The 6,069-nt window shown below is 37.8% G+C and overlaps 1 pseudogene; it reads right to left on the bottom strand.

Moving 5' to 3' along the window:
- Nucleotides 1-5,273: 5,273 nt before the first annotated feature.
- Nucleotides 5,274-5,631, bottom strand: LOC132007426 (small ribosomal subunit protein uS10-like; annotated as a pseudogene).
- Nucleotides 5,632-6,069: the final 438 nt, after the last annotated feature.

Raw genomic sequence — 6,069 nt, 5'->3', positions numbered from 1 at the left:
AATGCTCAATTAAGTTTATTTAGCAACTTTTCCTAATGATGGCATAACCGTTCAGAGTAGACATAACATTGCTTTATCCCGGATATTTACAATTGTATCTCAGAGCCCATTTGTCCTTGAGAGACTAGCAATCAGCAAAGCAGATGATGAAGCTATAAATCTATGGAATCGCTTTGCCGAATATCAGTGTCTCAACGTTATGGTGGTGAAATGAGTTCTTTTACAGAACACTATTGAATACGTCTCACGTCGCCATTTTTCAGTAGCTTAATCTACACTGTGAGTTGACTTGAAATTTTTTTCCCCGAAGCATTGGCTATAAATAACACATCACAAAAGGACAAAGTTGAAGAATGAAAAAGGTTGGAACAGATTTTATTTTAAATCTTTCAATTTGTGTATTTCTAAAGTGAGCTTATGTATTTGCAATCTTCTGTAGCCACTATTTGTGCCTCTGTGCTCAAGAGACAGAAAAAAGATTGTGGCCATATTTAACTCAGAAAAGCAATACAAATCAGCTCTTTGTTCTACTGTCAACTCTTTCTTTCGGGCATTAGAACATAAATATGTCTTGTATTCTACCACTCTGAAGAACAGGATCCCAACAATTTACTTAAGAACTTCAATGGAGGTGGCTCAGTCATTAAGCATCTGCCTTTGGCTCAGGTCATGATCCCAGGGTCCTAGGTTCGAGCCCCACATCAGGGTCCCTGCTCAACGAGAAGCCTGCCTCTACCTCTCCCACTCTCCCTGCTTGTGTTCCATCTCTCACTGTGTGTCTCTCTGTCAAGTAAATAAATAAAATCTTTTTTTAAAAAAGTACTTCAATGGAGATAGTAACATTATACCCAAGAACATGTTGGATAAGATGGGATACAAATTCTAAATGCCTTTAAAACTAGGCTCTTTCCTTCTATTTAATCAAAATGATGCAGTCCTCTCCCCCATCACCAAATACATACATCTGTTAAAAGATAAACTGAGGCATATTCAAATTTTTTTAAGAGTTTATTTGAGCAAAAATCCATTCAAAGAGGGCTGTGTCAAACCAGCAGTGGTTAGGAGGGTAACTGAACCAAAGAGTTCATCCACCAGGGGCACCTGGGTGGCTCAGTGGGTTAAGCCTCTGCCTTCGGCTCGTGTCATGATCTCAAGGTCCTGGGATCGAGCCCCACATTGAGCTTTCTGCTCAGCGGGGAGCCTGCTTCCCCCTCTCTCTCTGCCTGTCTCTCTGCTTACTTGTGATCTCTTTCTCTCTCTGTCAAATAAATAAATAAATAAAATCTTAAAAAAAAAAAAAGAGTTTATCCACCAGATTCACATCAAGCTGATAAAAACAGCCACTGAGCTTTTGCAGTGAAGAAAGAAAGGCTATTTCTTGGTGTGTGTGGCACCCCCCAGGAAAATGGGGGGCTAATGATCAAAAGTCCCAAACTCCCCAGTGACTTGCAAGTAAGGGCTTTTAAGGGCAGAATTTGGGGCAGTTGTCTCTTGAGGAGATGCATATTGTTGATTAGAGGCCCATCAGGTCCTGCCAGCAGGGATTTCCTGAGAAGATGGACACCATTGATTGGAGACCTGTGAGGTCACATTAGCAGGTTCTCTGGTGCCACCTTGTCCAGTCCCCAGAAGGTCTCCGCCGTCTCAGGAGACTTGGAATCTGAAAAATATCTTTACTTATAAGCCAGTGGAGTTGCATATCTACAGGGTTCTCTGGCTAGTCCAGCTGTTCCTGGGGGCAATGTGACCTCTAGTGTTCCTTCTTTCATTTGAACTGACACTCACCAACAGGGGCCAGGGGAAAGACTTATATAGGGAAAGTAAGGAAGCAAAACAGGAAATTGCTTGATTGGCTATAGCTTAAAGGCTAGTTAGCTCTTTGTGATTGGTTGTCCTTAGCATGTTGACTTTTTAACACCGAGGCATTAGATTTTAGTTTGCTTAAGTAGGCTTCCCTGGCATTAAAACCACCTCAGTCTAACAGACTCCTTGTTTAATTAATTTAGCACACCTTTGATTTAAGCTTTACCATTCCAGACCTTTTCCATTAAATAAAACCCATGCTAATGTAGCCAAACATTCTTTTTTTTTTTAAGATTTTATTTATTCACTTGACAGACAGAGATTACAAGTAGGCAGAGAGGCAGGCAGAGAGAGAAAGGAAAGGAAGCAGGCTCCCTGCTGAGCAGAGAGCCCAGTGCGGGGCTCGATTCCAGGACCCTGGGATCATGACCTGAGCCCAAGGCAGAGGCTTAACCCACTGAGCCACCCAGGCGCCCCATAGCCAAACATTCTAAATTGCTTGAAACTATGACATCATTGCTGCATGTTGCTGAAAGTCACAAAAGTTTGAGGTAGCAAGTTTCAAATTGGTGGAAATTTGGAATTTATGGAGTCATTAGACATTGCATCTCATTTCCTTACTAAATAGACATGGAAGAAGCAAAGAATTTTGTCTGTTTATCTGATGTGCATTTTATTATCGGCCTTACCCAGCACAGGAACAACCAGAGCAGAAAACTGGCACTTAATCACATTTAATAAGAAGAGATTGAAGTTCTGGAAATTCCTGTTTGGATACTTATCTGGATACCATGTAAATCCTATAAAATGATTCATTTTGAGTTTGGAAAATAAAATTTCATTTTCATATTCTAATGCCATGAACACTTCTCAATTCCATTAACTATAATTATGCTGGAGTTAAATTTCTTTTTTCTCTATCATGGCTCATTATAAATTACACTCTTAATTTGAAAAAAATGGACTCCATACTTGCAGACGTTGATCCACAACACCAAAGCACTTTTTTTTTTTTTTTTAACGCAAAAACTGAATAAGCAATTGAAGGAACTATAAGGTCAGGATAAGGCTAAGTAAATGTAATTTTACTTAGATACTATATTTACTTTTGGAAAATGCTGTTTTGTCTTAATCAGGGACACATAAGGAAAGATTGCCAAAGCATTTTTTTCCCCTTATCATCTTAGTGCCCACGCAAGTCAGTAGCTTTCACTACCTGGGGGACAGGAAAGTTCAGCTTCAAAGAGTTATTTTCAAAGACCTAAAAATCACAGAGAAAAATGAATTTATTACTTTGGTAATCCATCTGAAAACTTCAATGCATAGTAATACTACTTTTGAAAATGTTCTTTTGCAAATAGGAATTGATGACAGTTTAGCTGTGTTTTAAGTTAACAGTCTTTGTGCACATATACATGTATACATGGAGGGGGAGTGACTTCAGGGACAGATGGTTTGCAAATACTTCACCATTAACACAGTAATATCAGATCAGTATTCAACTGACAGAACTAGGGCCTGAAGGGGAGCAGAATTTGTTACCAAAAATATGCCTCTCTGACATGGGATTATTTTAGGTTATTTTTAAGAAACAACAGACATAGGAGAAGCTGTGAAAACCTGGTAGGAGTTACCCTTTTATAAGAGAAATGTATGTATTTTTTATTTTTATTTTTTTGCAATTTCAGGGTTTTTTTTTTCCAATTTTATCATCTTAACCAACTTTTTACTAATTTTTTTTTATCATGGTAAATATGCTTTTTCATCGCCATTCCCCTATTTCCCCCATCCCCTGACCCACCTCCCCTCTGGTAACCATCAGTTTGTTCTCTATAGCTAAGAGTCTGCCAGCCTTTTTTTTTTTAAGATTTTTTTTGTTTAATATTTTATTTATTCATTTGAGAGAGAGACAGAGACAGAGACAGAGCACAGCAGGGGGAGAGGCAGAGGGAGAAGCAGACTCTCCACTGAGCTGGGATCCCTACATGGGACTCGATCCCAGGACCTTGAGATCATGACCTGAGCCAAAGGTGTCAGCTAAGATTCTGTTTTTTGGTTTCTCTCTCTCTGTCTGTCTCTCTTTTTCTATTTGCTCATTTTTTGTTGTTTTTTCCTTAAATTCCACATAAGAGTAAAATTATATGGTTTTTGTCATTCTCTGACTGACTTATTTCACTTAGCATTATACTTTCTAGCCCTATCCATGTTGCTGCAAATAGCAAGATTTCATTCTTTTTTATGTCTTAATAATATATATATATATGATTATACCACATCTTCTTAATCTATTCATCTATTGATGGACTCTTGGGCTGCTTCCATAGTTTTGTTATTATAAAAAATGTGGCAATAAACACAGGGATGCTTGTATCCCTTTCAGTTAGTGTGTTTGTATTTTGGGGGTAAACACCCAATAGTGCCATCACTGGATTATAGGGTAGTTCTAGTTTTAATTTTTTGAGGAACCTCCATACTGTTTTCCACAGTAGCTGCAACAACACTCTGCATGAGGGTTCCTTTTTCTCCACATCTTTGACAACACTTATTGATTCCTGTGTTTTTGATTTTAGCCATTCTAACAGTGATGAGGTATCTCATTGTAGTTTTGATTTGCAAATATTTTCTCCCATTCAGTAGGTTGCCTTTTAGTTTTGTTGATTGCTTCCTTAATCTATTAGAAACTTTTCATTTTAATGTAGTCCCAATAGTTTATTTTTGTTTTTATTTTCCTTGCCTCAGAAGATTATCTAGAAAAATGTTGCTATGGCCAATGTCAGAGAGATTATTGCCTGTGCTCTCTTCTAGGATTTTTATAGTTTCAGGACTCACACTTAGGTCTTTAATCCATTTTAAGCTTATTTTTGTGTATGATGAAACAAAGTGCTCCAGTTTTATTCTTTTGCATGTGGTTGTCTTGTTTTCCTAATACCATTTGTCAAAGAGACTGCCTTTTGCCCATTCTTACTTTGTCTAAGATCTACTGACTATATAAATTGGATTTATTTCTAGGTTTTCTGTTCTATTCCATTGATCTATGTGTCTGTTTTTATGCCAGTACCATACTGTTTTAATTATTGCCACTTTGCAATAGAACTTGAAATCTGGAACTCTGGTGCCTTCAGTTTGGTTTTTCTTTTTCAAGATTGCTTTGGCTCTTTGAGGTCTTTTGTGATCTCATACAAATTTTAGGATTGTTTGTTCTAGTTCTGTGAAAAATACTGTTAGTACTTTGATAGGGATTACATTAAATATGCAGATTTCTTTGGGTAGTACAGATATTTTAATAATATTTTTTCTTCCAATCCATGAGCATGGTGTGTTTTTCCATTTCTTCATGATCTCTTGAATTTCTTTCATCAGTGTTTTATAGTTTTTAGGGTACAGGTCTTTCACCTCTTTGGTCAAGTTTATTCTTGAATATTTTATTGTGTTTTTTAACAACTGATAATCAGTTTATTAAAAAGGATGATTTAAGCATCTGCAATGGTGACTTCAATCTCATTTCCTGGCTCAATAAGGATGGATGTAATCTTCTTAACAATCTCAGAAGGAATGTGCAAGTCAATGAGTCACCTGTAGATCGTCATCTGAAAACAATCCCAAATCTTAGAACCTTCACCACAAAGAGCTTTTTTTGTAGCAATTCTCAGATTTGGTAGGCATCCAAACTGGTCCTCTCACTTTGAGATTCTTTTCCTTTGCACCTCTACTCAAGGCAGCACATATCTCCTCCAAAGATTTTCTGTTGTAGCTGGTTAAAATAATTCTAATTCTGCGAATCACCATCTCTGGTTCCTTGGGTGTCTTCCCAGTGTCTTTAAAAGTCATGGCTGTGGCATAGCTTCCTGACCAACTTGTTCCTCAGTGAGCACAGACAGCAGTAAGTCAAGAGCAAGAATGGGGTTCCCAGAGCTCTGCTATGTCTTCTTCAAAAAGCTGAATATTTTATTGTTTTGGGTGCAGTTGTAAATGAAATTGTTTTCTTGATTCCAATTTCTGCTGCTTTGTTATTAGTGTGTAGGAATGCAACAGATTTCTGTACACTGAGTTTGCATCCTGAGACTCTACTGAATTCATTTATCAGTTCTAATAGTTTTTTGGTGAAATCTTTGGGGTTTTCTATATGTAGTATTGATGAAGTTCTAGAACCTAGGTGAGGTTCGGTGGGCTGAGGTCTGGAGCCGATGACCAAGAAAGAATTCTTGAGACATCTTTGGTGCAAAATGGTAGTTTATTAAAGCACGGGGACAGGACCCATGGGCAGGA

The sequence above is a fragment of the Mustela nigripes genome, chromosome X (genome assembly GCF_022355385.1).
Source record: "Mustela nigripes isolate SB6536 chromosome X, MUSNIG.SB6536, whole genome shotgun sequence".
Lineage (NCBI taxonomy): Eukaryota > Metazoa > Chordata > Mammalia > Carnivora > Mustelidae > Mustela > Mustela nigripes.
This window is presented reverse-complemented; position numbering and strand designations above follow the sequence as displayed.